The 27165-nt window shown below is 44.0% G+C and overlaps 58 non-coding genes and 3 pseudogenes across 58 annotated transcripts; all 61 read right to left on the bottom strand.

Moving 5' to 3' along the window:
* Positions 1–105: 105 nt before the first annotated feature.
* Positions 106–224, bottom strand: LOC138035276 (5S ribosomal RNA). The gene has a single exon (XR_011129487.1). It is a non-coding gene; the product is annotated as a 5S ribosomal RNA (ribosomal RNA).
* A 326-nt stretch (positions 225–550) lies between these two features.
* On the bottom strand, positions 551–669 carry LOC138035275 (5S ribosomal RNA). The gene has a single exon (XR_011129486.1). It is a non-coding gene; the product is annotated as a 5S ribosomal RNA (ribosomal RNA).
* Positions 670–995: 326 nt separating this feature from the next.
* On the bottom strand, positions 996–1114 carry LOC138035272 (5S ribosomal RNA). Its single transcript, XR_011129484.1, has one exon. It is a non-coding gene; the product is annotated as a 5S ribosomal RNA (ribosomal RNA).
* A 326-nt stretch (positions 1115–1440) lies between these two features.
* Positions 1441–1559, bottom strand: LOC138035271 (5S ribosomal RNA). Its single transcript, XR_011129483.1, has one exon. It is a non-coding gene; the product is annotated as a 5S ribosomal RNA (ribosomal RNA).
* Positions 1560–1885: 326 nt separating this feature from the next.
* LOC138035270 (5S ribosomal RNA) lies at positions 1886–2004 on the bottom strand. The gene has a single exon (XR_011129482.1). It is a non-coding gene; the product is annotated as a 5S ribosomal RNA (ribosomal RNA).
* Positions 2005–2330: 326 nt separating this feature from the next.
* Positions 2331–2449, bottom strand: LOC138035269 (5S ribosomal RNA). Its single transcript, XR_011129481.1, has one exon. It is a non-coding gene; the product is annotated as a 5S ribosomal RNA (ribosomal RNA).
* Positions 2450–2775: 326 nt separating this feature from the next.
* Positions 2776–2894, bottom strand: LOC138035268 (5S ribosomal RNA). The gene has a single exon (XR_011129480.1). It is a non-coding gene; the product is annotated as a 5S ribosomal RNA (ribosomal RNA).
* Positions 2895–3220: 326 nt separating this feature from the next.
* LOC138035371 (5S ribosomal RNA) lies at positions 3221–3339 on the bottom strand. The gene has a single exon (XR_011129571.1). It is a non-coding gene; the product is annotated as a 5S ribosomal RNA (ribosomal RNA).
* Positions 3340–3665: 326 nt separating this feature from the next.
* On the bottom strand, positions 3666–3784 carry LOC138035370 (5S ribosomal RNA). Its single transcript, XR_011129570.1, has one exon. It is a non-coding gene; the product is annotated as a 5S ribosomal RNA (ribosomal RNA).
* Positions 3785–4110: 326 nt separating this feature from the next.
* On the bottom strand, positions 4111–4229 carry LOC138035369 (5S ribosomal RNA). Its single transcript, XR_011129569.1, has one exon. It is a non-coding gene; the product is annotated as a 5S ribosomal RNA (ribosomal RNA).
* A 326-nt stretch (positions 4230–4555) lies between these two features.
* On the bottom strand, positions 4556–4674 carry LOC138035368 (5S ribosomal RNA). The gene has a single exon (XR_011129568.1). It is a non-coding gene; the product is annotated as a 5S ribosomal RNA (ribosomal RNA).
* Positions 4675–5000: 326 nt separating this feature from the next.
* Positions 5001–5119, bottom strand: LOC138035367 (5S ribosomal RNA). Its single transcript, XR_011129567.1, has one exon. It is a non-coding gene; the product is annotated as a 5S ribosomal RNA (ribosomal RNA).
* A 326-nt stretch (positions 5120–5445) lies between these two features.
* LOC138035365 (5S ribosomal RNA) lies at positions 5446–5564 on the bottom strand. Its single transcript, XR_011129565.1, has one exon. It is a non-coding gene; the product is annotated as a 5S ribosomal RNA (ribosomal RNA).
* Positions 5565–5890: 326 nt separating this feature from the next.
* Positions 5891–6009, bottom strand: LOC138035363 (5S ribosomal RNA). Its single transcript, XR_011129564.1, has one exon. It is a non-coding gene; the product is annotated as a 5S ribosomal RNA (ribosomal RNA).
* Positions 6010–6335: 326 nt separating this feature from the next.
* LOC138035362 (5S ribosomal RNA) lies at positions 6336–6454 on the bottom strand. Its single transcript, XR_011129563.1, has one exon. It is a non-coding gene; the product is annotated as a 5S ribosomal RNA (ribosomal RNA).
* A 326-nt stretch (positions 6455–6780) lies between these two features.
* LOC138035361 (5S ribosomal RNA) lies at positions 6781–6899 on the bottom strand. The gene has a single exon (XR_011129562.1). It is a non-coding gene; the product is annotated as a 5S ribosomal RNA (ribosomal RNA).
* Positions 6900–7225: 326 nt separating this feature from the next.
* Positions 7226–7344, bottom strand: LOC138035360 (5S ribosomal RNA). Its single transcript, XR_011129561.1, has one exon. It is a non-coding gene; the product is annotated as a 5S ribosomal RNA (ribosomal RNA).
* A 326-nt stretch (positions 7345–7670) lies between these two features.
* Positions 7671–7789, bottom strand: LOC138035359 (5S ribosomal RNA). The gene has a single exon (XR_011129560.1). It is a non-coding gene; the product is annotated as a 5S ribosomal RNA (ribosomal RNA).
* Positions 7790–8115: 326 nt separating this feature from the next.
* On the bottom strand, positions 8116–8234 carry LOC138035358 (5S ribosomal RNA). Its single transcript, XR_011129559.1, has one exon. It is a non-coding gene; the product is annotated as a 5S ribosomal RNA (ribosomal RNA).
* A 326-nt stretch (positions 8235–8560) lies between these two features.
* On the bottom strand, positions 8561–8679 carry LOC138035357 (5S ribosomal RNA). The gene has a single exon (XR_011129558.1). It is a non-coding gene; the product is annotated as a 5S ribosomal RNA (ribosomal RNA).
* Positions 8680–9005: 326 nt separating this feature from the next.
* Positions 9006–9124, bottom strand: LOC138035356 (5S ribosomal RNA). Its single transcript, XR_011129557.1, has one exon. It is a non-coding gene; the product is annotated as a 5S ribosomal RNA (ribosomal RNA).
* Positions 9125–9450: 326 nt separating this feature from the next.
* LOC138035355 (5S ribosomal RNA) lies at positions 9451–9569 on the bottom strand. Its single transcript, XR_011129556.1, has one exon. It is a non-coding gene; the product is annotated as a 5S ribosomal RNA (ribosomal RNA).
* A 326-nt stretch (positions 9570–9895) lies between these two features.
* Positions 9896–10014, bottom strand: LOC138035353 (5S ribosomal RNA). The gene has a single exon (XR_011129554.1). It is a non-coding gene; the product is annotated as a 5S ribosomal RNA (ribosomal RNA).
* A 326-nt stretch (positions 10015–10340) lies between these two features.
* Positions 10341–10459, bottom strand: LOC138035352 (5S ribosomal RNA). Its single transcript, XR_011129553.1, has one exon. It is a non-coding gene; the product is annotated as a 5S ribosomal RNA (ribosomal RNA).
* A 326-nt stretch (positions 10460–10785) lies between these two features.
* LOC138035351 (5S ribosomal RNA) lies at positions 10786–10904 on the bottom strand. The gene has a single exon (XR_011129552.1). It is a non-coding gene; the product is annotated as a 5S ribosomal RNA (ribosomal RNA).
* Positions 10905–11230: 326 nt separating this feature from the next.
* On the bottom strand, positions 11231–11349 carry LOC138035350 (5S ribosomal RNA). The gene has a single exon (XR_011129551.1). It is a non-coding gene; the product is annotated as a 5S ribosomal RNA (ribosomal RNA).
* Positions 11350–11675: 326 nt separating this feature from the next.
* Positions 11676–11794, bottom strand: LOC138035349 (5S ribosomal RNA). Its single transcript, XR_011129550.1, has one exon. It is a non-coding gene; the product is annotated as a 5S ribosomal RNA (ribosomal RNA).
* Positions 11795–12120: 326 nt separating this feature from the next.
* LOC138035347 (5S ribosomal RNA) lies at positions 12121–12239 on the bottom strand. The gene has a single exon (XR_011129549.1). It is a non-coding gene; the product is annotated as a 5S ribosomal RNA (ribosomal RNA).
* Positions 12240–12565: 326 nt separating this feature from the next.
* On the bottom strand, positions 12566–12684 carry LOC138035346 (5S ribosomal RNA). Its single transcript, XR_011129548.1, has one exon. It is a non-coding gene; the product is annotated as a 5S ribosomal RNA (ribosomal RNA).
* A 326-nt stretch (positions 12685–13010) lies between these two features.
* On the bottom strand, positions 13011–13129 carry LOC138035345 (5S ribosomal RNA). Its single transcript, XR_011129547.1, has one exon. It is a non-coding gene; the product is annotated as a 5S ribosomal RNA (ribosomal RNA).
* Positions 13130–13455: 326 nt separating this feature from the next.
* Positions 13456–13574, bottom strand: LOC138035344 (5S ribosomal RNA). The gene has a single exon (XR_011129546.1). It is a non-coding gene; the product is annotated as a 5S ribosomal RNA (ribosomal RNA).
* A 326-nt stretch (positions 13575–13900) lies between these two features.
* Positions 13901–14019, bottom strand: LOC138035343 (5S ribosomal RNA). The gene has a single exon (XR_011129545.1). It is a non-coding gene; the product is annotated as a 5S ribosomal RNA (ribosomal RNA).
* Positions 14020–14345: 326 nt separating this feature from the next.
* Positions 14346–14464, bottom strand: LOC138035341 (5S ribosomal RNA). Its single transcript, XR_011129543.1, has one exon. It is a non-coding gene; the product is annotated as a 5S ribosomal RNA (ribosomal RNA).
* Positions 14465–14790: 326 nt separating this feature from the next.
* On the bottom strand, positions 14791–14909 carry LOC138035340 (5S ribosomal RNA). Its single transcript, XR_011129542.1, has one exon. It is a non-coding gene; the product is annotated as a 5S ribosomal RNA (ribosomal RNA).
* A 326-nt stretch (positions 14910–15235) lies between these two features.
* Positions 15236–15354, bottom strand: LOC138035339 (5S ribosomal RNA). Its single transcript, XR_011129541.1, has one exon. It is a non-coding gene; the product is annotated as a 5S ribosomal RNA (ribosomal RNA).
* A 326-nt stretch (positions 15355–15680) lies between these two features.
* LOC138035338 (5S ribosomal RNA) lies at positions 15681–15799 on the bottom strand. The gene has a single exon (XR_011129540.1). It is a non-coding gene; the product is annotated as a 5S ribosomal RNA (ribosomal RNA).
* Positions 15800–16125: 326 nt separating this feature from the next.
* LOC138035337 (5S ribosomal RNA) lies at positions 16126–16244 on the bottom strand. Its single transcript, XR_011129539.1, has one exon. It is a non-coding gene; the product is annotated as a 5S ribosomal RNA (ribosomal RNA).
* Positions 16245–16570: 326 nt separating this feature from the next.
* On the bottom strand, positions 16571–16689 carry LOC138035336 (5S ribosomal RNA). Its single transcript, XR_011129538.1, has one exon. It is a non-coding gene; the product is annotated as a 5S ribosomal RNA (ribosomal RNA).
* Positions 16690–17015: 326 nt separating this feature from the next.
* LOC138035335 (5S ribosomal RNA) lies at positions 17016–17134 on the bottom strand. Its single transcript, XR_011129537.1, has one exon. It is a non-coding gene; the product is annotated as a 5S ribosomal RNA (ribosomal RNA).
* Positions 17135–17470: 336 nt separating this feature from the next.
* On the bottom strand, positions 17471–17589 carry LOC138035321 (5S ribosomal RNA; annotated as a pseudogene).
* A 326-nt stretch (positions 17590–17915) lies between these two features.
* LOC138035318 (5S ribosomal RNA) lies at positions 17916–18034 on the bottom strand (annotated as a pseudogene).
* A 326-nt stretch (positions 18035–18360) lies between these two features.
* On the bottom strand, positions 18361–18479 carry LOC138035334 (5S ribosomal RNA). The gene has a single exon (XR_011129536.1). It is a non-coding gene; the product is annotated as a 5S ribosomal RNA (ribosomal RNA).
* Positions 18480–18805: 326 nt separating this feature from the next.
* Positions 18806–18924, bottom strand: LOC138035333 (5S ribosomal RNA). Its single transcript, XR_011129535.1, has one exon. It is a non-coding gene; the product is annotated as a 5S ribosomal RNA (ribosomal RNA).
* Positions 18925–19250: 326 nt separating this feature from the next.
* LOC138035331 (5S ribosomal RNA) lies at positions 19251–19369 on the bottom strand. The gene has a single exon (XR_011129534.1). It is a non-coding gene; the product is annotated as a 5S ribosomal RNA (ribosomal RNA).
* A 326-nt stretch (positions 19370–19695) lies between these two features.
* On the bottom strand, positions 19696–19814 carry LOC138035329 (5S ribosomal RNA). The gene has a single exon (XR_011129532.1). It is a non-coding gene; the product is annotated as a 5S ribosomal RNA (ribosomal RNA).
* Positions 19815–20140: 326 nt separating this feature from the next.
* LOC138035328 (5S ribosomal RNA) lies at positions 20141–20259 on the bottom strand. The gene has a single exon (XR_011129531.1). It is a non-coding gene; the product is annotated as a 5S ribosomal RNA (ribosomal RNA).
* A 326-nt stretch (positions 20260–20585) lies between these two features.
* On the bottom strand, positions 20586–20704 carry LOC138035327 (5S ribosomal RNA). The gene has a single exon (XR_011129530.1). It is a non-coding gene; the product is annotated as a 5S ribosomal RNA (ribosomal RNA).
* Positions 20705–21030: 326 nt separating this feature from the next.
* LOC138035326 (5S ribosomal RNA) lies at positions 21031–21149 on the bottom strand. Its single transcript, XR_011129529.1, has one exon. It is a non-coding gene; the product is annotated as a 5S ribosomal RNA (ribosomal RNA).
* Positions 21150–21475: 326 nt separating this feature from the next.
* Positions 21476–21594, bottom strand: LOC138035325 (5S ribosomal RNA). The gene has a single exon (XR_011129528.1). It is a non-coding gene; the product is annotated as a 5S ribosomal RNA (ribosomal RNA).
* Positions 21595–21920: 326 nt separating this feature from the next.
* On the bottom strand, positions 21921–22039 carry LOC138035320 (5S ribosomal RNA). The gene has a single exon (XR_011129527.1). It is a non-coding gene; the product is annotated as a 5S ribosomal RNA (ribosomal RNA).
* A 325-nt stretch (positions 22040–22364) lies between these two features.
* Positions 22365–22483, bottom strand: LOC138035308 (5S ribosomal RNA). The gene has a single exon (XR_011129518.1). It is a non-coding gene; the product is annotated as a 5S ribosomal RNA (ribosomal RNA).
* Positions 22484–22809: 326 nt separating this feature from the next.
* On the bottom strand, positions 22810–22927 carry LOC138035319 (5S ribosomal RNA; annotated as a pseudogene).
* Positions 22928–23252: 325 nt separating this feature from the next.
* On the bottom strand, positions 23253–23371 carry LOC138035297 (5S ribosomal RNA). The gene has a single exon (XR_011129507.1). It is a non-coding gene; the product is annotated as a 5S ribosomal RNA (ribosomal RNA).
* Positions 23372–23697: 326 nt separating this feature from the next.
* On the bottom strand, positions 23698–23816 carry LOC138035286 (5S ribosomal RNA). Its single transcript, XR_011129496.1, has one exon. It is a non-coding gene; the product is annotated as a 5S ribosomal RNA (ribosomal RNA).
* Positions 23817–24142: 326 nt separating this feature from the next.
* LOC138035273 (5S ribosomal RNA) lies at positions 24143–24261 on the bottom strand. The gene has a single exon (XR_011129485.1). It is a non-coding gene; the product is annotated as a 5S ribosomal RNA (ribosomal RNA).
* A 326-nt stretch (positions 24262–24587) lies between these two features.
* On the bottom strand, positions 24588–24706 carry LOC138035366 (5S ribosomal RNA). Its single transcript, XR_011129566.1, has one exon. It is a non-coding gene; the product is annotated as a 5S ribosomal RNA (ribosomal RNA).
* A 326-nt stretch (positions 24707–25032) lies between these two features.
* LOC138035354 (5S ribosomal RNA) lies at positions 25033–25151 on the bottom strand. Its single transcript, XR_011129555.1, has one exon. It is a non-coding gene; the product is annotated as a 5S ribosomal RNA (ribosomal RNA).
* Positions 25152–25477: 326 nt separating this feature from the next.
* On the bottom strand, positions 25478–25596 carry LOC138035342 (5S ribosomal RNA). Its single transcript, XR_011129544.1, has one exon. It is a non-coding gene; the product is annotated as a 5S ribosomal RNA (ribosomal RNA).
* Positions 25597–25921: 325 nt separating this feature from the next.
* Positions 25922–26040, bottom strand: LOC138035330 (5S ribosomal RNA). The gene has a single exon (XR_011129533.1). It is a non-coding gene; the product is annotated as a 5S ribosomal RNA (ribosomal RNA).
* A 326-nt stretch (positions 26041–26366) lies between these two features.
* LOC138035267 (5S ribosomal RNA) lies at positions 26367–26485 on the bottom strand. Its single transcript, XR_011129479.1, has one exon. It is a non-coding gene; the product is annotated as a 5S ribosomal RNA (ribosomal RNA).
* Positions 26486–26810: 325 nt separating this feature from the next.
* On the bottom strand, positions 26811–26929 carry LOC138035317 (5S ribosomal RNA). Its single transcript, XR_011129526.1, has one exon. It is a non-coding gene; the product is annotated as a 5S ribosomal RNA (ribosomal RNA).
* Between the last annotated feature and the right edge of the window lie 236 nt (positions 26930–27165).

The raw sequence follows: 27165 nt of genomic DNA, 5'->3' as shown, positions 1-27165 counted from the left end.
AATTGTGACGACAAGTTTTACAAGCGCGCGTGCTAATTAGCTCAATGCCCACAGAAAACCAAAGTAAAACAAGTCATATAACGACAAAATGTAGAGTCAAATAGAAGTCTACAACACGAGATATTCCCAAGCGGTCTCCCGTCGAAGTACTACTCTCGCCCTACAGGATTTGACTACGGGGATCGGACGAGACCCGGTTTTTTGCCTGTGGTATGGTCGTAGACGGAAGAAAGCCCGTTCTTGTTGTGTGTTTTGAGCGGGCAAGTTGAACTGAGCAAATAACTGTTTCCTCTGTGATGGTTCTTTAACCCTTCACCGGCAATGGCATTGGTAAAATGCAGAGAGTTAATGTTTCCCGTTCAAAAATTCCTTTCAACATCCGGGACTCGAGTAAACAAAGCTTTTCCTCGATTCGATTCCATGGAATGTCATTTGCTAAAGCTTGAATTGTGACGACAAGTTTTACAAGCGCGCGTGCTAATTAGCTCAATGCCCACAGAAAACCAAAGTAAAACAAGTCATATAACGACAAAATGTAGAGTCAAATAGAAGTCTACAACACGAGATATTCCCAAGCGGTCTCCCGTCGAAGTACTACTCTCGCCCTACAGGATTTGACTACGGGGATCGGACGAGACCCGGTTTTTTGCCTGTGGTATGGTCGTAGACGGAAGAAAGCCCGTTCTTGTTGTGTGTTTTGAGCGGGCAAGTTGAACTGAGCAAATAACTGTTTCCTCTGTGATGGTTCTTTAACCCTTCACCGGCAATGGCATTGGTAAAATGCAGAGAGTTAATGTTTCCCGTTCAAAAATTCCTTTCAACATCCGGGACTCGAGTAAACAAAGCTTTTCCTCGATTCGATTCCATGGAATGTCATTTGCTAAAGCTTGAATTGTGACGACAAGTTTTACAAGCGCGCGTGCTAATTAGCTCAATGCCCACAGAAAACCAAAGTAAAACAAGTCATATAACGACAAAATGTAGAGTCAAATAGAAGTCTACAACACGAGATATTCCCAAGCGGTCTCCCGTCGAAGTACTACTCTCGCCCTACAGGATTTGACTACGGGGATCGGACGAGACCCGGTTTTTTGCCTGTGGTATGGTCGTAGACGGAAGAAAGCCCGTTCTTGTTGTGTGTTTTGAGCGGGCAAGTTGAACTGAGCAAATAACTGTTTCCTCTGTGATGGTTCTTTAACCCTTCACCGGCAATGGCATTGGTAAAATGCAGAGAGTTAATGTTTCCCGTTCAAAAATTCCTTTCAACATCCGGGACTCGAGTAAACAAAGCTTTTCCTCGATTCGATTCCATGGAATGTCATTTGCTAAAGCTTGAATTGTGACGACAAGTTTTACAAGCGCGCGTGCTAATTAGCTCAATGCCCACAGAAAACCAAAGTAAAACAAGTCATATAACGACAAAATGTAGAGTCAAATAGAAGTCTACAACACGAGATATTCCCAAGCGGTCTCCCGTCGAAGTACTACTCTCGCCCTACAGGATTTGACTACGGGGATCGGACGAGACCCGGTTTTTTGCCTGTGGTATGGTCGTAGACGGAAGAAAGCCCGTTCTTGTTGTGTGTTTTGAGCGGGCAAGTTGAACTGAGCAAATAACTGTTTCCTCTGTGATGGTTCTTTAACCCTTCACCGGCAATGGCATTGGTAAAATGCAGAGAGTTAATGTTTCCCGTTCAAAAATTCCTTTCAACATCCGGGACTCGAGTAAACAAAGCTTTTCCTCGATTCGATTCCATGGAATGTCATTTGCTAAAGCTTGAATTGTGACGACAAGTTTTACAAGCGCGCGTGCTAATTAGCTCAATGCCCACAGAAAACCAAAGTAAAACAAGTCATATAACGACAAAATGTAGAGTCAAATAGAAGTCTACAACACGAGATATTCCCAAGCGGTCTCCCGTCGAAGTACTACTCTCGCCCTACAGGATTTGACTACGGGGATCGGACGAGACCCGGTTTTTTGCCTGTGGTATGGTCGTAGACGGAAGAAAGCCCGTTCTTGTTGTGTGTTTTGAGCGGGCAAGTTGAACTGAGCAAATAACTGTTTCCTCTGTGATGGTTCTTTAACCCTTCACCGGCAATGGCATTGGTAAAATGCAGAGAGTTAATGTTTCCCGTTCAAAAATTCCTTTCAACATCCGGGACTCGAGTAAACAAAGCTTTTCCTCGATTCGATTCCATGGAATGTCATTTGCTAAAGCTTGAATTGTGACGACAAGTTTTACAAGCGCGCGTGCTAATTAGCTCAATGCCCACAGAAAACCAAAGTAAAACAAGTCATATAACGACAAAATGTAGAGTCAAATAGAAGTCTACAACACGAGATATTCCCAAGCGGTCTCCCGTCGAAGTACTACTCTCGCCCTACAGGATTTGACTACGGGGATCGGACGAGACCCGGTTTTTTGCCTGTGGTATGGTCGTAGACGGAAGAAAGCCCGTTCTTGTTGTGTGTTTTGAGCGGGCAAGTTGAACTGAGCAAATAACTGTTTCCTCTGTGATGGTTCTTTAACCCTTCACCGGCAATGGCATTGGTAAAATGCAGAGAGTTAATGTTTCCCGTTCAAAAATTCCTTTCAACATCCGGGACTCGAGTAAACAAAGCTTTTCCTCGATTCGATTCCATGGAATGTCATTTGCTAAAGCTTGAATTGTGACGACAAGTTTTACAAGCGCGCGTGCTAATTAGCTCAATGCCCACAGAAAACCAAAGTAAAACAAGTCATATAACGACAAAATGTAGAGTCAAATAGAAGTCTACAACACGAGATATTCCCAAGCGGTCTCCCGTCGAAGTACTACTCTCGCCCTACAGGATTTGACTACGGGGATCGGACGAGACCCGGTTTTTTGCCTGTGGTATGGTCGTAGACGGAAGAAAGCCCGTTCTTGTTGTGTGTTTTGAGCGGGCAAGTTGAACTGAGCAAATAACTGTTTCCTCTGTGATGGTTCTTTAACCCTTCACCGGCAATGGCATTGGTAAAATGCAGAGAGTTAATGTTTCCCGTTCAAAAATTCCTTTCAACATCCGGGACTCGAGTAAACAAAGCTTTTCCTCGATTCGATTCCATGGAATGTCATTTGCTAAAGCTTGAATTGTGACGACAAGTTTTACAAGCGCGCGTGCTAATTAGCTCAATGCCCACAGAAAACCAAAGTAAAACAAGTCATATAACGACAAAATGTAGAGTCAAATAGAAGTCTACAACACGAGATATTCCCAAGCGGTCTCCCGTCGAAGTACTACTCTCGCCCTACAGGATTTGACTACGGGGATCGGACGAGACCCGGTTTTTTGCCTGTGGTATGGTCGTAGACGGAAGAAAGCCCGTTCTTGTTGTGTGTTTTGAGCGGGCAAGTTGAACTGAGCAAATAACTGTTTCCTCTGTGATGGTTCTTTAACCCTTCACCGGCAATGGCATTGGTAAAATGCAGAGAGTTAATGTTTCCCGTTCAAAAATTCCTTTCAACATCCGGGACTCGAGTAAACAAAGCTTTTCCTCGATTCGATTCCATGGAATGTCATTTGCTAAAGCTTGAATTGTGACGACAAGTTTTACAAGCGCGCGTGCTAATTAGCTCAATGCCCACAGAAAACCAAAGTAAAACAAGTCATATAACGACAAAATGTAGAGTCAAATAGAAGTCTACAACACGAGATATTCCCAAGCGGTCTCCCGTCGAAGTACTACTCTCGCCCTACAGGATTTGACTACGGGGATCGGACGAGACCCGGTTTTTTGCCTGTGGTATGGTCGTAGACGGAAGAAAGCCCGTTCTTGTTGTGTGTTTTGAGCGGGCAAGTTGAACTGAGCAAATAACTGTTTCCTCTGTGATGGTTCTTTAACCCTTCACCGGCAATGGCATTGGTAAAATGCAGAGAGTTAATGTTTCCCGTTCAAAAATTCCTTTCAACATCCGGGACTCGAGTAAACAAAGCTTTTCCTCGATTCGATTCCATGGAATGTCATTTGCTAAAGCTTGAATTGTGACGACAAGTTTTACAAGCGCGCGTGCTAATTAGCTCAATGCCCACAGAAAACCAAAGTAAAACAAGTCATATAACGACAAAATGTAGAGTCAAATAGAAGTCTACAACACGAGATATTCCCAAGCGGTCTCCCGTCGAAGTACTACTCTCGCCCTACAGGATTTGACTACGGGGATCGGACGAGACCCGGTTTTTTGCCTGTGGTATGGTCGTAGACGGAAGAAAGCCCGTTCTTGTTGTGTGTTTTGAGCGGGCAAGTTGAACTGAGCAAATAACTGTTTCCTCTGTGATGGTTCTTTAACCCTTCACCGGCAATGGCATTGGTAAAATGCAGAGAGTTAATGTTTCCCGTTCAAAAATTCCTTTCAACATCCGGGACTCGAGTAAACAAAGCTTTTCCTCGATTCGATTCCATGGAATGTCATTTGCTAAAGCTTGAATTGTGACGACAAGTTTTACAAGCGCGCGTGCTAATTAGCTCAATGCCCACAGAAAACCAAAGTAAAACAAGTCATATAACGACAAAATGTAGAGTCAAATAGAAGTCTACAACACGAGATATTCCCAAGCGGTCTCCCGTCGAAGTACTACTCTCGCCCTACAGGATTTGACTACGGGGATCGGACGAGACCCGGTTTTTTGCCTGTGGTATGGTCGTAGACGGAAGAAAGCCCGTTCTTGTTGTGTGTTTTGAGCGGGCAAGTTGAACTGAGCAAATAACTGTTTCCTCTGTGATGGTTCTTTAACCCTTCACCGGCAATGGCATTGGTAAAATGCAGAGAGTTAATGTTTCCCGTTCAAAAATTCCTTTCAACATCCGGGACTCGAGTAAACAAAGCTTTTCCTCGATTCGATTCCATGGAATGTCATTTGCTAAAGCTTGAATTGTGACGACAAGTTTTACAAGCGCGCGTGCTAATTAGCTCAATGCCCACAGAAAACCAAAGTAAAACAAGTCATATAACGACAAAATGTAGAGTCAAATAGAAGTCTACAACACGAGATATTCCCAAGCGGTCTCCCGTCGAAGTACTACTCTCGCCCTACAGGATTTGACTACGGGGATCGGACGAGACCCGGTTTTTTGCCTGTGGTATGGTCGTAGACGGAAGAAAGCCCGTTCTTGTTGTGTGTTTTGAGCGGGCAAGTTGAACTGAGCAAATAACTGTTTCCTCTGTGATGGTTCTTTAACCCTTCACCGGCAATGGCATTGGTAAAATGCAGAGAGTTAATGTTTCCCGTTCAAAAATTCCTTTCAACATCCGGGACTCGAGTAAACAAAGCTTTTCCTCGATTCGATTCCATGGAATGTCATTTGCTAAAGCTTGAATTGTGACGACAAGTTTTACAAGCGCGCGTGCTAATTAGCTCAATGCCCACAGAAAACCAAAGTAAAACAAGTCATATAACGACAAAATGTAGAGTCAAATAGAAGTCTACAACACGAGATATTCCCAAGCGGTCTCCCGTCGAAGTACTACTCTCGCCCTACAGGATTTGACTACGGGGATCGGACGAGACCCGGTTTTTTGCCTGTGGTATGGTCGTAGACGGAAGAAAGCCCGTTCTTGTTGTGTGTTTTGAGCGGGCAAGTTGAACTGAGCAAATAACTGTTTCCTCTGTGATGGTTCTTTAACCCTTCACCGGCAATGGCATTGGTAAAATGCAGAGAGTTAATGTTTCCCGTTCAAAAATTCCTTTCAACATCCGGGACTCGAGTAAACAAAGCTTTTCCTCGATTCGATTCCATGGAATGTCATTTGCTAAAGCTTGAATTGTGACGACAAGTTTTACAAGCGCGCGTGCTAATTAGCTCAATGCCCACAGAAAACCAAAGTAAAACAAGTCATATAACGACAAAATGTAGAGTCAAATAGAAGTCTACAACACGAGATATTCCCAAGCGGTCTCCCGTCGAAGTACTACTCTCGCCCTACAGGATTTGACTACGGGGATCGGACGAGACCCGGTTTTTTGCCTGTGGTATGGTCGTAGACGGAAGAAAGCCCGTTCTTGTTGTGTGTTTTGAGCGGGCAAGTTGAACTGAGCAAATAACTGTTTCCTCTGTGATGGTTCTTTAACCCTTCACCGGCAATGGCATTGGTAAAATGCAGAGAGTTAATGTTTCCCGTTCAAAAATTCCTTTCAACATCCGGGACTCGAGTAAACAAAGCTTTTCCTCGATTCGATTCCATGGAATGTCATTTGCTAAAGCTTGAATTGTGACGACAAGTTTTACAAGCGCGCGTGCTAATTAGCTCAATGCCCACAGAAAACCAAAGTAAAACAAGTCATATAACGACAAAATGTAGAGTCAAATAGAAGTCTACAACACGAGATATTCCCAAGCGGTCTCCCGTCGAAGTACTACTCTCGCCCTACAGGATTTGACTACGGGGATCGGACGAGACCCGGTTTTTTGCCTGTGGTATGGTCGTAGACGGAAGAAAGCCCGTTCTTGTTGTGTGTTTTGAGCGGGCAAGTTGAACTGAGCAAATAACTGTTTCCTCTGTGATGGTTCTTTAACCCTTCACCGGCAATGGCATTGGTAAAATGCAGAGAGTTAATGTTTCCCGTTCAAAAATTCCTTTCAACATCCGGGACTCGAGTAAACAAAGCTTTTCCTCGATTCGATTCCATGGAATGTCATTTGCTAAAGCTTGAATTGTGACGACAAGTTTTACAAGCGCGCGTGCTAATTAGCTCAATGCCCACAGAAAACCAAAGTAAAACAAGTCATATAACGACAAAATGTAGAGTCAAATAGAAGTCTACAACACGAGATATTCCCAAGCGGTCTCCCGTCGAAGTACTACTCTCGCCCTACAGGATTTGACTACGGGGATCGGACGAGACCCGGTTTTTTGCCTGTGGTATGGTCGTAGACGGAAGAAAGCCCGTTCTTGTTGTGTGTTTTGAGCGGGCAAGTTGAACTGAGCAAATAACTGTTTCCTCTGTGATGGTTCTTTAACCCTTCACCGGCAATGGCATTGGTAAAATGCAGAGAGTTAATGTTTCCCGTTCAAAAATTCCTTTCAACATCCGGGACTCGAGTAAACAAAGCTTTTCCTCGATTCGATTCCATGGAATGTCATTTGCTAAAGCTTGAATTGTGACGACAAGTTTTACAAGCGCGCGTGCTAATTAGCTCAATGCCCACAGAAAACCAAAGTAAAACAAGTCATATAACGACAAAATGTAGAGTCAAATAGAAGTCTACAACACGAGATATTCCCAAGCGGTCTCCCGTCGAAGTACTACTCTCGCCCTACAGGATTTGACTACGGGGATCGGACGAGACCCGGTTTTTTGCCTGTGGTATGGTCGTAGACGGAAGAAAGCCCGTTCTTGTTGTGTGTTTTGAGCGGGCAAGTTGAACTGAGCAAATAACTGTTTCCTCTGTGATGGTTCTTTAACCCTTCACCGGCAATGGCATTGGTAAAATGCAGAGAGTTAATGTTTCCCGTTCAAAAATTCCTTTCAACATCCGGGACTCGAGTAAACAAAGCTTTTCCTCGATTCGATTCCATGGAATGTCATTTGCTAAAGCTTGAATTGTGACGACAAGTTTTACAAGCGCGCGTGCTAATTAGCTCAATGCCCACAGAAAACCAAAGTAAAACAAGTCATATAACGACAAAATGTAGAGTCAAATAGAAGTCTACAACACGAGATATTCCCAAGCGGTCTCCCGTCGAAGTACTACTCTCGCCCTACAGGATTTGACTACGGGGATCGGACGAGACCCGGTTTTTTGCCTGTGGTATGGTCGTAGACGGAAGAAAGCCCGTTCTTGTTGTGTGTTTTGAGCGGGCAAGTTGAACTGAGCAAATAACTGTTTCCTCTGTGATGGTTCTTTAACCCTTCACCGGCAATGGCATTGGTAAAATGCAGAGAGTTAATGTTTCCCGTTCAAAAATTCCTTTCAACATCCGGGACTCGAGTAAACAAAGCTTTTCCTCGATTCGATTCCATGGAATGTCATTTGCTAAAGCTTGAATTGTGACGACAAGTTTTACAAGCGCGCGTGCTAATTAGCTCAATGCCCACAGAAAACCAAAGTAAAACAAGTCATATAACGACAAAATGTAGAGTCAAATAGAAGTCTACAACACGAGATATTCCCAAGCGGTCTCCCGTCGAAGTACTACTCTCGCCCTACAGGATTTGACTACGGGGATCGGACGAGACCCGGTTTTTTGCCTGTGGTATGGTCGTAGACGGAAGAAAGCCCGTTCTTGTTGTGTGTTTTGAGCGGGCAAGTTGAACTGAGCAAATAACTGTTTCCTCTGTGATGGTTCTTTAACCCTTCACCGGCAATGGCATTGGTAAAATGCAGAGAGTTAATGTTTCCCGTTCAAAAATTCCTTTCAACATCCGGGACTCGAGTAAACAAAGCTTTTCCTCGATTCGATTCCATGGAATGTCATTTGCTAAAGCTTGAATTGTGACGACAAGTTTTACAAGCGCGCGTGCTAATTAGCTCAATGCCCACAGAAAACCAAAGTAAAACAAGTCATATAACGACAAAATGTAGAGTCAAATAGAAGTCTACAACACGAGATATTCCCAAGCGGTCTCCCGTCGAAGTACTACTCTCGCCCTACAGGATTTGACTACGGGGATCGGACGAGACCCGGTTTTTTGCCTGTGGTATGGTCGTAGACGGAAGAAAGCCCGTTCTTGTTGTGTGTTTTGAGCGGGCAAGTTGAACTGAGCAAATAACTGTTTCCTCTGTGATGGTTCTTTAACCCTTCACCGGCAATGGCATTGGTAAAATGCAGAGAGTTAATGTTTCCCGTTCAAAAATTCCTTTCAACATCCGGGACTCGAGTAAACAAAGCTTTTCCTCGATTCGATTCCATGGAATGTCATTTGCTAAAGCTTGAATTGTGACGACAAGTTTTACAAGCGCGCGTGCTAATTAGCTCAATGCCCACAGAAAACCAAAGTAAAACAAGTCATATAACGACAAAATGTAGAGTCAAATAGAAGTCTACAACACGAGATATTCCCAAGCGGTCTCCCGTCGAAGTACTACTCTCGCCCTACAGGATTTGACTACGGGGATCGGACGAGACCCGGTTTTTTGCCTGTGGTATGGTCGTAGACGGAAGAAAGCCCGTTCTTGTTGTGTGTTTTGAGCGGGCAAGTTGAACTGAGCAAATAACTGTTTCCTCTGTGATGGTTCTTTAACCCTTCACCGGCAATGGCATTGGTAAAATGCAGAGAGTTAATGTTTCCCGTTCAAAAATTCCTTTCAACATCCGGGACTCGAGTAAACAAAGCTTTTCCTCGATTCGATTCCATGGAATGTCATTTGCTAAAGCTTGAATTGTGACGACAAGTTTTACAAGCGCGCGTGCTAATTAGCTCAATGCCCACAGAAAACCAAAGTAAAACAAGTCATATAACGACAAAATGTAGAGTCAAATAGAAGTCTACAACACGAGATATTCCCAAGCGGTCTCCCGTCGAAGTACTACTCTCGCCCTACAGGATTTGACTACGGGGATCGGACGAGACCCGGTTTTTTGCCTGTGGTATGGTCGTAGACGGAAGAAAGCCCGTTCTTGTTGTGTGTTTTGAGCGGGCAAGTTGAACTGAGCAAATAACTGTTTCCTCTGTGATGGTTCTTTAACCCTTCACCGGCAATGGCATTGGTAAAATGCAGAGAGTTAATGTTTCCCGTTCAAAAATTCCTTTCAACATCCGGGACTCGAGTAAACAAAGCTTTTCCTCGATTCGATTCCATGGAATGTCATTTGCTAAAGCTTGAATTGTGACGACAAGTTTTACAAGCGCGCGTGCTAATTAGCTCAATGCCCACAGAAAACCAAAGTAAAACAAGTCATATAACGACAAAATGTAGAGTCAAATAGAAGTCTACAACACGAGATATTCCCAAGCGGTCTCCCGTCGAAGTACTACTCTCGCCCTACAGGATTTGACTACGGGGATCGGACGAGACCCGGTTTTTTGCCTGTGGTATGGTCGTAGACGGAAGAAAGCCCGTTCTTGTTGTGTGTTTTGAGCGGGCAAGTTGAACTGAGCAAATAACTGTTTCCTCTGTGATGGTTCTTTAACCCTTCACCGGCAATGGCATTGGTAAAATGCAGAGAGTTAATGTTTCCCGTTCAAAAATTCCTTTCAACATCCGGGACTCGAGTAAACAAAGCTTTTCCTCGATTCGATTCCATGGAATGTCATTTGCTAAAGCTTGAATTGTGACGACAAGTTTTACAAGCGCGCGTGCTAATTAGCTCAATGCCCACAGAAAACCAAAGTAAAACAAGTCATATAACGACAAAATGTAGAGTCAAATAGAAGTCTACAACACGAGATATTCCCAAGCGGTCTCCCGTCGAAGTACTACTCTCGCCCTACAGGATTTGACTACGGGGATCGGACGAGACCCGGTTTTTTGCCTGTGGTATGGTCGTAGACGGAAGAAAGCCCGTTCTTGTTGTGTGTTTTGAGCGGGCAAGTTGAACTGAGCAAATAACTGTTTCCTCTGTGATGGTTCTTTAACCCTTCACCGGCAATGGCATTGGTAAAATGCAGAGAGTTAATGTTTCCCGTTCAAAAATTCCTTTCAACATCCGGGACTCGAGTAAACAAAGCTTTTCCTCGATTCGATTCCATGGAATGTCATTTGCTAAAGCTTGAATTGTGACGACAAGTTTTACAAGCGCGCGTGCTAATTAGCTCAATGCCCACAGAAAACCAAAGTAAAACAAGTCATATAACGACAAAATGTAGAGTCAAATAGAAGTCTACAACACGAGATATTCCCAAGCGGTCTCCCGTCGAAGTACTACTCTCGCCCTACAGGATTTGACTACGGGGATCGGACGAGACCCGGTTTTTTGCCTGTGGTATGGTCGTAGACGGAAGAAAGCCCGTTCTTGTTGTGTGTTTTGAGCGGGCAAGTTGAACTGAGCAAATAACTGTTTCCTCTGTGATGGTTCTTTAACCCTTCACCGGCAATGGCATTGGTAAAATGCAGAGAGTTAATGTTTCCCGTTCAAAAATTCCTTTCAACATCCGGGACTCGAGTAAACAAAGCTTTTCCTCGATTCGATTCCATGGAATGTCATTTGCTAAAGCTTGAATTGTGACGACAAGTTTTACAAGCGCGCGTGCTAATTAGCTCAATGCCCACAGAAAACCAAAGTAAAACAAGTCATATAACGACAAAATGTAGAGTCAAATAGAAGTCTACAACACGAGATATTCCCAAGCGGTCTCCCGTCGAAGTACTACTCTCGCCCTACAGGATTTGACTACGGGGATCGGACGAGACCCGGTTTTTTGCCTGTGGTATGGTCGTAGACGGAAGAAAGCCCGTTCTTGTTGTGTGTTTTGAGCGGGCAAGTTGAACTGAGCAAATAACTGTTTCCTCTGTGATGGTTCTTTAACCCTTCACCGGCAATGGCATTGGTAAAATGCAGAGAGTTAATGTTTCCCGTTCAAAAATTCCTTTCAACATCCGGGACTCGAGTAAACAAAGCTTTTCCTCGATTCGATTCCATGGAATGTCATTTGCTAAAGCTTGAATTGTGACGACAAGTTTTACAAGCGCGCGTGCTAATTAGCTCAATGCCCACAGAAAACCAAAGTAAAACAAGTCATATAACGACAAAATGTAGAGTCAAATAGAAGTCTACAACACGAGATATTCCCAAGCGGTCTCCCGTCGAAGTACTACTCTCGCCCTACAGGATTTGACTACGGGGATCGGACGAGACCCGGTTTTTTGCCTGTGGTATGGTCGTAGACGGAAGAAAGCCCGTTCTTGTTGTGTGTTTTGAGCGGGCAAGTTGAACTGAGCAAATAACTGTTTCCTCTGTGATGGTTCTTTAACCCTTCACCGGCAATGGCATTGGTAAAATGCAGAGAGTTAATGTTTCCCGTTCAAAAATTCCTTTCAACATCCGGGACTCGAGTAAACAAAGCTTTTCCTCGATTCGATTCCATGGAATGTCATTTGCTAAAGCTTGAATTGTGACGACAAGTTTTACAAGCGCGCGTGCTAATTAGCTCAATGCCCACAGAAAACCAAAGTAAAACAAGTCATATAACGACAAAATGTAGAGTCAAATAGAAGTCTACAACACGAGATATTCCCAAGCGGTCTCCCGTCGAAGTACTACTCTCGCCCTACAGGATTTGACTACGGGGATCGGACGAGACCCGGTTTTTTGCCTGTGGTATGGTCGTAGACGGAAGAAAGCCCGTTCTTGTTGTGTGTTTTGAGCGGGCAAGTTGAACTGAGCAAATAACTGTTTCCTCTGTGATGGTTCTTTAACCCTTCACCGGCAATGGCATTGGTAAAATGCAGAGAGTTAATGTTTCCCGTTCAAAAATTCCTTTCAACATCCGGGACTCGAGTAAACAAAGCTTTTCCTCGATTCGATTCCATGGAATGTCATTTGCTAAAGCTTGAATTGTGACGACAAGTTTTACAAGCGCGCGTGCTAATTAGCTCAATGCCCACAGAAAACCAAAGTAAAACAAGTCATATAACGACAAAATGTAGAGTCAAATAGAAGTCTACAACACGAGATATTCCCAAGCGGTCTCCCGTCGAAGTACTACTCTCGCCCTACAGGATTTGACTACGGGGATCGGACGAGACCCGGTTTTTTGCCTGTGGTATGGTCGTAGACGGAAGAAAGCCCGTTCTTGTTGTGTGTTTTGAGCGGGCAAGTTGAACTGAGCAAATAACTGTTTCCTCTGTGATGGTTCTTTAACCCTTCACCGGCAATGGCATTGGTAAAATGCAGAGAGTTAATGTTTCCCGTTCAAAAATTCCTTTCAACATCCGGGACTCGAGTAAACAAAGCTTTTCCTCGATTCGATTCCATGGAATGTCATTTGCTAAAGCTTGAATTGTGACGACAAGTTTTACAAGCGCGCGTGCTAATTAGCTCAATGCCCACAGAAAACCAAAGTAAAACAAGTCATATAACGACAAAATGTAGAGTCAAATAGAAGTCTACAACACGAGATATTCCCAAGCGGTCTCCCGTCGAAGTACTACTCTCGCCCTACAGGATTTGACTACGGGGATCGGACGAGACCCGGTTTTTTGCCTGTGGTATGGTCGTAGACGGAAGAAAGCCCGTTCTTGTTGTGTGTTTTGAGCGGGCAAGTTGAACTGAGCAAATAACTGTTTCCTCTGTGATGGTTCTTTAACCCTTCACCGGCAATGGCATTGGTAAAATGCAGAGAGTTAATGTTTCCCGTTCAAAAATTCCTTTCAACATCCGGGACTCGAGTAAACAAAGCTTTTCCTCGATTCGATTCCATGGAATGTCATTTGCTAAAGCTTGAATTGTGACGACAAGTTTTACAAGCGCGCGTGCTAATTAGCTCAATGCCCACAGAAAACCAAAGTAAAACAAGTCATATAACGACAAAATGTAGAGTCAAATAGAAGTCTACAACACGAGATATTCCCAAGCGGTCTCCCGTCGAAGTACTACTCTCGCCCTACAGGATTTGACTACGGGGATCGGACGAGACCCGGTTTTTTGCCTGTGGTATGGTCGTAGACGGAAGAAAGCCCGTTCTTGTTGTGTGTTTTGAGCGGGCAAGTTGAACTGAGCAAATAACTGTTTCCTCTGTGATGGTTCTTTAACCCTTCACCGGCAATGGCATTGGTAAAATGCAGAGAGTTAATGTTTCCCGTTCAAAAATTCCTTTCAACATCCGGGACTCGAGTAAACAAAGCTTTTCCTCGATTCGATTCCATGGAATGTCATTTGCTAAAGCTTGAATTGTGACGACAAGTTTTACAAGCGCGCGTGCTAATTAGCTCAATGCCCACAGAAAACCAAAGTAAAACAAGTCATATAACGACAAAATGTAGAGTCAAATAGAAGTCTACAACACGAGATATTCCCAAGCGGTCTCCCGTCGAAGTACTACTCTCGCCCTACAGGATTTGACTACGGGGATCGGACGAGACCCGGTTTTTTGCCTGTGGTATGGTCGTAGACGGAAGAAAGCCCGTTCTTGTTGTGTGTTTTGAGCGGGCAAGTTGAACTGAGCAAATAACTGTTTCCTCTGTGATGGTTCTTTAACCCTTCACCGGCAATGGCATTGGTAAAATGCAGAGAGTTAATGTTTCCCGTTCAAAAATTCCTTTCAACATCCGGGACTCGAGTAAACAAAGCTTTTCCTCGATTCGATTCCATGGAATGTCATTTGCTAAAGCTTGAATTGTGACGACAAGTTTTACAAGCGCGCGTGCTAATTAGCTCAATGCCCACAGAAAACCAAAGTAAAACAAGTCATATAACGACAAAATGTAGAGTCAAATAGAAGTCTACAACACGAGATATTCCCAAGCGGTCTCCCGTCGAAGTACTACTCTCGCCCTACAGGATTTGACTACGGGGATCGGACGAGACCCGGTTTTTTGCCTGTGGTATGGTCGTAGACGGAAGAAAGCCCGTTCTTGTTGTGTGTTTTGAGCGGGCAAGTTGAACTGAGCAAATAACTGTTTCCTCTGTGATGGTTCTTTAACCCTTCACCGGCAATGGCATTGGTAAAATGCAGAGAGTTAATGTTTCCCGTTCAAAAATTCCTTTCAACATCCGGGACTCGAGTAAACAAAGCTTTTCCTCGATTCGATTCCATGGAATGTCATTTGCTAAAGCTTGAATTGTGACGACAAGTTTTACAAGCGCGCGTGCTAATTAGCTCAATGCCCACAGAAAACCAAAGTAAAACAAGTCATATAACGACAAAATGTAGAGTCAAATAGAAGTCTACAACACGAGATATTCCCAAGCGGTCTCCCGTCGAAGTACTACTCTCGCCCTACAGGATTTGACTACGGGGATCGGACGAGACCCGGTTTTTTGCCTGTGGTATGGTCGTAGACGGAAGAAAGCCCGTTCTTGTTGTGTGTTTTGAGCGGGCAAGTTGAACTGAGCAAATAACTGTTTCCTCTGTGATGGTTCTTTAACCCTTCACCGGCAATGGCATTGGTAAAATGCAGAGAGTTAATGTTTCCCGTTCAAAAATTCCTTTCAACATCCGGGACTCGAGTAAACAAAGCTTTTCCTCGATTCGATTCCATGGAATGTCATTTGCTAAAGCTTGAATTGTGACGACAAGTTTTACAAGCGCGCGTGCTAATTAGCTCAATGCCCACAGAAAACCAAAGTAAAACAAGTCATATAACGACAAAATGTAGAGTCAAATAGAAGTCTACAACACGAGATATTCCCAAGCGGTCTCCCGTCGAAGTACTACTCTCGCCCTACAGGATTTGACTACGGGGATCGGACGAGACCCGGTTTTTTGCCTGTGGTATGGTCGTAGACGGAAGAAAGCCCGTTCTTGTTGTGTGTTTTGAGCGGGCAAGTTGAACTGAGCAAATAACTGTTTCCTCTGTGATGGTTCTTTAACCCTTCACCGGCAATGGCATTGGTAAAATGCAGAGAGTTAATGTTTCCCGTTCAAAAATTCCTTTCAACATCCGGGACTCGAGTAAACAAAGCTTTTCCTCGATTCGATTCCATGGAATGTCATTTGCTAAAGCTTGAATTGTGACGACAAGTTTTACAAGCGCGCGTGCTAATTAGCTCAATGCCCACAGAAAACCAAAGTAAAACAAGTCATATAACGACAAAATGTAGAGTCAAATAGAAGTCTACAACACGAGATATTCCCAAGCGGTCTCCCGTCGAAGTACTACTCTCGCCCTACAGGATTTGACTACGGGGATCGGACGAGACCCGGTTTTTTGCCTGTGGTATGGTCGTAGACGGAAGAAAGCCCGTTCTTGTTGTGTGTTTTGAGCGGGCAAGTTGAACTGAGCAAATAACTGTTTCCTCTGTGATGGTTCTTTAACCCTTCACCGGCAATGGCATTGGTAAAATGCAGAGAGTTAATGTTTCCCGTTCAAAAATTCCTTTCAACATCCGGGACTCGAGTAAACAAAGCTTTTCCTCGATTCGATTCCATGGAATGTCATTTGCTAAAGCTTGAATTGTGACGACAAGTTTTACAAGCGCGCGTGCTAATTAGCTCAATGCCCACAGAAAACCAAAGTAAAACAAGTCATATAACGACAAAATGTAGAGTCAAATAGAAGTCTACAACACGAGATATTCCCAAGCGGTCTCCCGTCGAAGTACTACTCTCGCCCTACAGGATTTGACTACGGGGATCGGACGAGACCCGGTTTTTTGCCTGTGGTATGGTCGTAGACGGAAGAAAGCCCGTTCTTGTTGTGTGTTTTGAGCGGGCAAGTTGAACTGAGCAAATAACTGTTTCCTCTGTGATGGTTCTTTAACCCTTCACCGGCAATGGCATTGGTAAAATGCAGAGAGTTAATGTTTCCCGTTCAAAAATTCCTTTCAACATCCGGGACTCGAGTAAACAAAGCTTTTCCTCGATTCGATTCCATGGAATGTCATTTGCTAAAGCTTGAATTGTGACGACAAGTTTTACAAGCGCGCGTGCTAATTAGCTCAATGCCCACAGAAAACCAAAGTAAAACAAGTCATATAACGACAAAATGTAGAGTCAAATAGAAGTCTACAACACGAGATATTCCCAAGCGGTCTCCCGTCGAAGTACTACTCTCGCCCTACAGGATTTGACTACGGGGATCGGACGAGACCCGGTTTTTTGCCTGTGGTATGGTCGTAGACGGAAGAAAGCCCGTTCTTGTTGTGTGTTTTGAGCGGGCAAGTTGAACTGAGCAAATAACTGTTTCCTCTGTGATGGTTCTTTAACCCTTCACCGGCAATGGCATTGGTAAAATGCAGAGAGTTAATGTTTCCCGTTCAAAAATTCCTTTCAACATCCGGGACTCGAGTAAACAAAGCTTTTCCTCGATTCGATTCCATGGAATGTCATTTGCTAAAGCTTGAATTGTGACGACAAGTTTTACAAGCGCGCGTGCTAATTAGCTCAATGCCCACAGAAAACCAAAGTAAAACAAGTCATATAACGACAAAATGTAGAGTCAAATAGAAGTCTACAACACGAGATATTCCCAAGCGGTCTCCCGTCGAAGTACTACTCTCGCCCTACAGGATTTGACTACGGGGATCGGACGAGACCCGGTTTTTTGCCTGTGGTATGGTCGTAGACGGAAGAAAGCCCGTTCTTGTTGTGTGTTTTGAGCGGGCAAGTTGAACTGAGCAAATAACTGTTTCCTCTGTGATGGTTCTTTAACCCTTCACCGGCAATGGCATTGGTAAAATGCAGAGAGTTAATGTTTCCCGTTCAAAAATTCCTTTCAACATCCGGGACTCGAGTAAACAAAGCTTTTCCTCGATTCGATTCCATGGAATGTCATTTGCTAAAGCTTGAATTGTGACGACCAAGTTTTACAAGGCGCGCGCGTGCTAATTTAGCTGTCAATGCCCACAGAAAACCAAAGTAAAACAAGTCATATAACAGACCAAAAATGTAAAGTCAAATAGAAGTCTAAAACACGAGATATTCCCAAGCGGTCTCCCGTCGAAGTACTACTCTCGCCCTACAGGATTTGACTACGGGGATCGGACGAGACCCGGTTTTTTGCCTGTGGTATGGTCGTAGACGGAAGAAAGCCCGTTCTTGTTGTGTGTTTTGAGCGGGCAAGTTGAACTGAGCAAATAACTGTTTCCTCTGTGATGGTTCTTTAACCCTTCACCGGCAATGGCATTGGTAAAATGCAGAGAGTTAATGTTTCCCGTTCAAAAATTCCTTTCAACATCCGGGACTCGAGTAAACAAAGCTTTTCCTCGATTCGATTCCATGGAATGTCATTTGCTAAAGCTTGAATTGTGACGACAAGTTTTACAAGCGCGCGTGCTAATTAGCTCAATGCCCACAGAAAACCAAAGTAAAACAAGTCATATAACGACAAAATGTAGAGTCAAATAGAAGTCTACAACACGAGATATTCCCAAGCGGTCTCCCGTCGAAGTAATACTCTCGCCCTACAGGATTTGACTACGGGGATCGGACGAGACCCGGTTTTTTGCCTGTGGTATGGTCGTAGACGGAAGAAAGCCCGTTCTTGTTGTGTGTTTTGAGCGGGCAAGTTGAACTGAGCAAATAACTGTTTCCTCTGTGATGGTTCTTTAACCCTTCACCGGCAATGGCATTGGTAAAATGCAGAGAGTTAATGTTTCCCGTTCAAAAATTCCTTTCAACATCCGGGACTCGAGTAAACAAAGCTTTTCCTCGATTCGATTCCATGGAATGTCATTTGCTAAAGCTTGAATTGTGACGACAAGTTTTACAAGCGCGCGTGCTAATTAGCTCAATGCCCACAGAAAACCAAAGTAAAACAAGTCATATAACGACAAAATGTAGAGTCAAATAGAAGTCTACAACACGAGATATTCCCAAGCGGTCTCCCGTCGAAGTACTACTCTCGCCCTACAGGATTTGACTACGGGGATCGGACGAGACCCGGTTTTTTGCCTGTGGTATGGTCGTAGACGGAAGAAAGCCCGTTCTTGTTGTGTGTTTTGAGCGGGCAAGTTGAACTGAGCAAATAACTGTTTCCTCTGTGATGGTTCTTTAACCCTTCACCGGCAATGGCATTGGTAAAATGCAGAGAGTTAATGTTTCCCGTTCAAAAATTCCTTTCAACATCCGGGACTCGAGTAAACAAAGCTTTTCCTCGATTCGATTCCATGGAATGTCATTTGCTAAAGCTTGAATTGTGACGACAAGTTTTACAAGCGCGCGTGCTAATTAGCTCAATGCCCACAGAAAACCAAAGTAAAACAAGTCATATAACGACAAAATGTAGAGTCAAATAGAAGTCTACAACACGAGATATTCCCAAGCGGTCTCCCGTCGAAGTACTACTCTCGCCCTACAGGATTTGACTACGGGGATCGGACGAGACCCGGTTTTTTGCCTGTGGTATGGTCGTAGACGGAAGAAAGCCCGTTCTTGTTGTGTGTTTTGAGCGGGCAAGTTGAACTGAGCAAATAACTGTTTCCTCTGTGATGGTTCTTTAACCCTTCACCGGCAATGGCATTGGTAAAATGCAGAGAGTTAATGTTTCCCGTTCAAAAATTCCTTTCAACATCCGGGACTCGAGTAAACAAAGCTTTTCCTCGATTCGATTCCATGGAATGTCATTTGCTAAAGCTTGAATTGTGACGACAAGTTTTACAAGCGCGCGTGCTAATTAGCTCAATGCCCACAGAAAACCAAAGTAAAACAAGTCATATAACGACAAAATGTAGAGTCAAATAGAAGTCTACAACACGAGATATTCCCAAGCGGTCTCCCGTCGAAGTACTACTCTCGCCCTACAGGATTTGACTACGGGGATCGGACGAGACCCGGTTTTTTGCCTGTGGTATGGTCGTAGACGGAAGAAAGCCCGTTCTTGTTGTGTGTTTTGAGCGGGCAAGTTGAACTGAGCAAATAACTGTTTCCTCTGTGATGGTTCTTTAACCCTTCACCGGCAATGGCATTGGTAAAATGCAGAGAGTTAATGTTTCCCGTTCAAAAATTCCTTTCAACATCCGGGACTCGAGTAAAAAAAGCTTTTCCTCGATTCGATTCCATGGAATGTCATTTGCTAAAGCTTGAATTGTGACGACAAGTTTTACAAGCGCGCGTGCTAATTAGCTCAATGCCCACAGAAAACCAAAGTAAAACAAGTCATATAACGACAAAATGTAGAGTCAAATAGAAGTCTACAACACGAGATATTCCCAAGCGGTCTCCCGTCGAAGTACTACTCTCGCCCTACAGGATTTGACTACGGGGATCGGACGAGACCCGGTTTTTTGCCTGTGGTATGGTCGTAGACGGAAGAAAGCCCGTTCTTGTTGTGTGTTTTGAGCGGGCAAGTTGAACTGAGCAAATAACTGTTTCCTCTGTGATGGTTCTTTAACCCTTCACCGGCAATGGCATTGGTAAAATGCAGAGAGTTAATGTTTCCCGTTCAAAAATTCCTTTCAACATCCGGGACTCGAGTAAACAAAGCTTTTCCTCGATTCGATTCCATGGAATGTCATTTGCTAAAGCTTGAATTGTGACGACAAGTTTTACAAGCGCGCGTGCTAATTAGCTCAATGCCCACAGAAAACCAAAGTAAAACAAGTCATATAACGACAAAATGTAGAGTCAAATAGAAGTCTACAACACGAGATATTCCCAAGCGGTCTCCCGTCGAAGTACTACTCTCGCCCTACAGGATTTGACTACGGGGATCGGACGAGACCCGGTTTTTTGCCTGTGGTATGGTCGTAGACGGAAGAAAGCCCGTTCTTGTTGTGTGTTTTGAGCGGGCAAGTTGAACTGAGCAAATAACTGTTTCCTCTGTGATGGTTCTTTAACCCTTCACCGGCAATGGCATTGGTAAAATGCAGAGAGTTAATGTTTCCCGTTCAAAAATTCCTTTCAACATCCGGGACTCGAGTAAACAAAGCTTTTCCTCGATTCGATTCCATGGAATGTCATTTGCTAAAGCTTGAATTGTGACGACAAGTTTTACAAGCGCGCGTGCTAATTAGCTCAATGCCCACAGAAAACCAAAGTAAAACAAGTCATATAACGACAAAATGTAGAGTCAAATAGAAGTCTACAACACGAGATATTCCCAAGCGGTCTCCCGTCGAAGTACTACTCTCGCCCTACAGGATTTGACTACGGGGATCGGACGAGACCCGGTTTTTTGCCTGTGGTATGGTCGTAGACGGAAGAAAGCCCGTTCTTGTTGTGTGTTTTGAGCGGGCAAGTTGAACTGAGCAAATAACTGTTTCCTCTGTGATGGTTCTTTAACCCTTCACCGGCAATGGCATTGGTAAAATGCAGAGAGTTAATGTTTCCCGTTCAAAAATTCCTTTCAACATCCGGGACTCGAGTAAACAAAGCTTTTCCTCGATTCGATTCCATGGAATGTCATTTGCTAAAGCTTGAATTGTGACGACAAGTTTTACAAGCGCGCGTGCTAATTAGCTCAATGCCCACAGAAAACCAAAGTAAAACAAGTCATATAACGACAAAATGTAGAGTCAAATAGAAGTCTACAACACGAGATATTCCCAAGCGGTCTCCCGTCGAAGTACTACTCTCGCCCTACAGGATTTGACTACGGGGATCGGACGAGACCCGGTTTTTTGCCTGTGGTATGGTCGTAGACGGAAGAAAGCCCGTTCTTGTTGTGTGTTTTGAGCGGGCAAGTTGAACTGAGCAAATAACTGTTTCCTCTGTGATGGTTCTTTAACCCTTCACCGGCAATGGCATTGGTAAAATGCAGAGAGTTAATGTTTCCCGTTCAAAAATTCCTTTCAACATCCGGGACTCGAGTAAACAAAGCTTTTCCTCGATTCGATTCCATGGAATGTCATTTGCTAAAGCTTGAATTGTGACGACAAGTTTTACAAGCGCGCGTGCTAATTAGCTCAATGCCCACAGAAAACCAAAGTAAAACAAGTCATATAACGACAAAATGTAGAGTCAAATAGAAGTCTACAACACGAGATATTCCCAAGCGGTCTCCCGTCGAAGTACTACTCTCGCCCTACAGGATTTGACTACGGGGATCGGACGAGACCCGGTTTTTTGCCTGTGGTATGGTCGTAGACGGAAGAAAGCCCGTTCTTGTTGTGTGTTTTGAGCGGGCAAGTTGAACTGAGCAAATAACTGTTTCCTCTGTGATGGTTCTTTAACCCTTCACCGGCAATGGCATTGGTAAAATGCAGAGAGTTAATGTTTCCCGTTCAAAAATTCCTTTCAACATCCGGGACTCGAGTAAACAAAGCTTTTCCTCGATTCGATTCCATGGAATGTCATTTGCTAAAGCTTGAATTGTGACGACAAGTTTTACAAGCGCGCGTGCTAATTAGCTCAATGCCCACAGAAAACCAAAGTAAAACAAGTCATATAACGACAAAATGTAGAGTCAAATAGAAGTCTACAACACGAGATATTCCCAAGCGGTCTCCCGTCGAAGTACTACTCTCGCCCTACAGGATTTGACTACGGGGATCGGACGAGACCCGGTTTTTTGCCTGTGGTATGGTCGTAGACGGAAGAAAGCCCGTTCTTGTTGTGTGTTTTGAGCGGGCAAGTTGAACTGAGCAAATAACTGTTTCCTCTGTGATGGTTCTTTAACCTTCACCGGCAATGGCATTGGTAAAATGCAGAGAGTTAATGTTTCCCGTTCAAAAATTCCTTTCAACATCCGGGACTCGAGTAAACAAAGCTTTTCCTCGATTCGATTCCATGGAATGTCATTTGCTAAAGCTTGAATTGTGACGACAAGTTTTACAAGCGCGCGTGCTAATTAGCTCAATGCCCACAGAAAACCAAAGTAAAACAAGTCATATAACGACAAAATGTAGAGTCAAATAGAAGTCTACAACACGAGATATTCCCAAGCGGTCTCCCGTCGAAGTACTACTCTCGCCCTACAGGATTTGACTACGGGGATCGGACGAGACCCGGTTTTTTGCCTGTGGTATGGTCGTAGACGGAAGAAAGCCCGTTCTTGTTGTGTGTTTTGAGCGGGCAAGTTGAACTGAGCAAATAACTGTTTCCTCTGTGATGGTTCTTTAACCCTTCACCGGCAATGGCATTGGTAAAATGCAGAGAGTTAATGTTTCCCGTTCAAAAATTCCTTTCAACATCCGGGACTCGAGTAAACAAAGCTTTTCCTCGATTCGATTCCATGGAATGTCATTTGCTAAAGCTTGAATTGTGACGACAAGTTTTACAAGCGCGCGTGCTAATTAGCTCAATGCCCACAGAAAACCAAAGTAAAACAAGTCATATAACGACAAAATGTAGAGTCAAATAGAAGTCTACAACACGAGATATTCCCAAGCGGTCTCCCGTCGAAGTACTACTCTCGCCCTACAGGATTTGACTACGGGGATCGGACGAGACCCGGTTTTTGCCTGTGGTATGGTCGTAGACGGAAGAAAGCCCGTTCTTGTTGTGTGTTTGAGCGGGCAAGTTGAACTGAGCAAATAACTGTTTCCTCTGTGATGGTTCTTTAACCCTTCACCGGCAATGGCATTGGTAAAATGCAGAGAGTTAATGTTTCCCGTTCAAAAATTCCTTTCAACATCCGGGACTCGAGTAAACAAAGCTTTTCCTCGATTCGATTCCATGGAATGTCATTTGCTAAAGCTTGAATTGTGACGACAAGTTTTACAAGCGCGCGTGCTAATTAGCTCAATGCCCACAGAAAACCAAAGTAAAACAAGTCATATAACGACAAAATGTAGAGTCAAATAGAAGTCTACAACACGAGATATTCCCAAGCGGTCTCCCGTCGAAGTACTACTCTCGCCCTACAGGATTTGACTACGGGGATCGGACGAGACCCGGTTTTTTGCCTGTGGTATGGTCGTAGACGGAAGAAAGCCCGTTCTTGTTGTGTGTTTTGAGCGGGCAAGTTGAACTGAGCAAATAACTGTTTCCTCTGTGATGGTTCTTTAACCCTTCACCGGCAATGGCATTGGTAAAATGCAGAGAGTTAATGTTTCCCGTTCAAAAATTCCTTTCAACATCCGGGACTCGAGTAAACAAAGCTTTTCCTCGATTCGATTCCATGGAATGTCATTTGCTAAAGCTTGAATTGTGACGACAAGTTTTACAAGCGCGCGTGCTAATTAGCTCAATGCCCACAGAAAACCAAAGTAAAACAAGTCATATAACGACAAAATGTAGAGTCAAATAGAAGTCTACAACACGAGATATTCCCAAGCGGTCTCCCGTCGAAGTACTACTCTCGCCCTACAGGATTTGACTACGGGGATCGGACGAGACCCGGTTTTTTGCCTGTGGTATGGTCGTAGACGGAAGAAAGCCCGTTCTTGTTGTGTGTTTTGAGCGGGCAAGTTGAACTGAGCAAATAACTGTTTCCTCTGTGATGGTTCTTTAACCCTTCACCGGCAATGGCATTGGTAAAATGCAGAGAGTTAATGTTTCCCGTTCAAAAATTCCTTTCAACATCCGGGACTCGAGTAAACAAAGCTTTTCCTCGATTCGATTCCATGGAATGTCATTTGCTAAAGCTTGAATTGTGACGACAAGTTTTACAAGCGCGCGTGCTAATTAGCTCAATGCCCACAGAAAACCAAAGTAAAACAAGTCATATAACGACAAAATGTAGAGTCAAATAGAAGTCTACAACACGAGATATTCCCAAGCGGTCTCCCGTCGAAGTACTACTCTCGCCCTACAGGATTTGACTACGGGGATCGGACGAGACCCGGTTTTTTGCCTGTGGTATGGTCGTAGACGGAAGAAAGCCCGTTCTTGTTGTGTGTTTTGAGCGGGCAAGTTGAACTGAGCAAATAACTGTTTCCTCTGTGATGGTTCTTTAACCCTTCACCGGCAATGGCATTGGTAAAATGCAGAGAGTTAATGTTTCCCGTTCAAAAATTCCTTTCAACATCCGGGACTCGAGTAAACAAAGCTTTTCCTCGATTCGATTCCATGGAATGTCATTTGCTAAAGCTTGAATTGTGACGACAAGTTTTACAAGCGCGCGTGCTAATTAGCTCAATGCCCACAGAAAACCAAAGTAAAACAAGTCATATAACGACAAAATGTAGAGTCAAATAGAAGTCTACAACACGAGATATTCCCAAGCGGTCTCCCGTCGAAGTACTACTCTCGCCCTACAGGATTTGACTACGGGGATCGGACGAGACCCGGTTTTTTGCCTGTGGTATGGTCGTAGACGGAAGAAAGCCCGTTCTTGTTGTGTGTTTTGAGCGGGCAAGTTGAACTGAGCAAATAACTGTTTCCTCTGTGATGGTTCTTTAACCCTTCACCGGCAATGGCATTGGTAAAATGCAGAGAGTTAATGTTTCCCGTTCAAAAATTCCTTTCAACATCCGGGACTCGAGTAAACAAAGCTTTTCCTCGATTCGATTCCATGGAATGTCATTTGCTAAAGCTTGAATTGTGACGACAAGTTTTACAAGCGCGCGTGCTAATTAGCTCAATGCCCACAGAAAACCAAAGTAAAACAAGTCATATAACGACAAAATGTAGAGTCAAATAGAAGTCTACAACACGAGATATTCCCAAGCGGTCTCCCGTCGAAGTACTACTCTCGCCCTACAGGATTTGACTACGGGGATCGGACGAGACCCGGTTTTTTGCCTGTGGTATGGTCGTAGACGGAAGAAAGCCCGTTCTTGTTGTGTGTTTTGAGCGGGCAAGTTGAACTGAGCAAATAACTGTTTCCTCTGTGATGGTTCTTTAACCCTTCACCGGCAATGGCATTGGTAAAATGCAGAGAGTTAATGTTTCCCGTTCAAAAATTCCTTTCAACATCCGGGACTCGAGTAAACAAAGCTTTTCCTCGATTCGATTCCATGGAATGTCATTTGCTAAAGCTTGAATTGTGACGACAAGTTTTACAAGCGCGCGTGCTAATTAGCTCAATGCCCACAGAAAACCAAAGTAAAACAAGTCATATAACGACAAAATGTAGAGTCAAATAGAAGTCTACAACACGAGATATTCCCAAGCGGTCTCCCGTCGAAGTACTACTCTCGCCCTACAGGATTTGACTACGGGGATCGGACGAGACCCGGTTTTTTGCCTGTGGTATGGTCGTAGACGGAAGAAAGCCCGTTCTTGTTGTGTGTTTTGAGCGGGCAAGTTGAACTGAGCAAATAACTGTTTCCTCTGTGATGGTTCTTTAACCCTTCACCGGCAATGGCATTGGTAAAATGCAGAGAGTTAATGTTTCCCGTTCAAAATTCCTTTCAACATCCGGGACTCGAGTAAACAAAGCTTTTCCTCGATTCGATTCCATGGAATGTCATTTGCTAAAGCTTGAATTGTGACGACAAGTTTTACAAGCGCGCGTGCTAATTAGCTCAATGCCCACAGAAAACCAAAGTAAAACAAGTCATATAACGACAAAATGTAGAGTCAAATAGAAGTCTACAACACGAGATATTCCCAAGCGGTCTCCCGTCGAAGTACTACTCTCGCCCTACAGGATTTGACTACGGGGATCGGACGAGACCCGGTTTTTTGCCTGTGGTATGGTCGTAGACGGAAGAAAGCCCGTTCTTGTTGTGTGTTTTGAGCGGGCAAGTTGAACTGAGCAAATAACTGTTTCCTCTGTGATGGTTCTTTAACCCTTCACCGGCAATGGCATTGGTAAAATGCAGAGAGTTAATGTTTCCCGTTCAAAAATTCCTTTCAACATCCGGGACTCGAGTAAACAAAGCTTTTCCTCGATTCGATTCCATGGAATGTCATTTGCTAAAGCTTGAATTGTGACGACAAGTTTTACAAGCGCGCGTGCTAATTAGCTCAATGCCCACAGAAAACCAAAGTAAAACAAGTCATATAACGACAAAATGTAGAGTCAAATAGAAGTCTACAACACGAGATATTCCCAAGCGGTCTCCCGTCGAAGTACTACTCTCGCCCTACAGGATTTGACTACGGGGATCGGACGAGACCCGGTTTTTTGCCTGTGGTATGGTCGTAGACGGAAGAAAGCCCGTTCTTGTTGTGTGTTTTGAGCGGGCAAGTTGAACTGAGCAAATAACTGTTTCCTCTGTGATGGTTCTTTAACCTTCACCGGCAATGGCATTGGTAAAATGCAGAGAGTTAATGTTTCCCGTTCAAAAATTCCTTTCAACATCCGGGACTCGAGTAAACAAAGCTTTTCCTCGATTCGATTCCATGGAATGTCATTTGCTAAAGCTTGAATTGTGACGACAAGTTTTACAAGCGCGCGTGCTAATTAGCTCAATGCCCACAGAAAACCAAAGTAAAACAAGTCATATAACGACAAAATGTAGAGTCAAATAGAAGTCTACAACACGAGATATTCCAAAGCGGTCTCCCGTCGAAGTACTACTCTCGCCCTACAGGATTTGACTACGGGGATCGGACGAGACCCGGTTTTTTGCCTGTGGTATGGTCGTAGACGGAAGAAAGCCCGTTCTTGTTGTGTGTTTTGAGCGGGCAAGTTGAACTGAGCAAATAACTAGTTCCTCTGTGATGGTTCTTTAACCCTTCACCGGCAATGGCATTGGTAAAATGCAGAGAGTTAATGTTTCCCGTTCAAAAATTCCTTTCAACATCCGGGACTCGAGTAAACAAAGCTTTTCCTCGATTCGATTCCATGGAATGTCATTTGCTAAAGCTTGAATTGTGACGACAAG

The sequence above is a fragment of the Montipora capricornis genome, unplaced genomic scaffold, assembly GCF_036669925.1.
Source record: "Montipora capricornis isolate CH-2021 unplaced genomic scaffold, ASM3666992v2 scaffold_358, whole genome shotgun sequence".
Classification (NCBI taxonomy): domain Eukaryota; kingdom Metazoa; phylum Cnidaria; class Anthozoa; order Scleractinia; family Acroporidae; genus Montipora; species Montipora capricornis.
The sequence above is the reverse complement of the archived record's forward strand: the minus strand, read 5'-3'. Positions and strand labels throughout refer to the sequence as shown.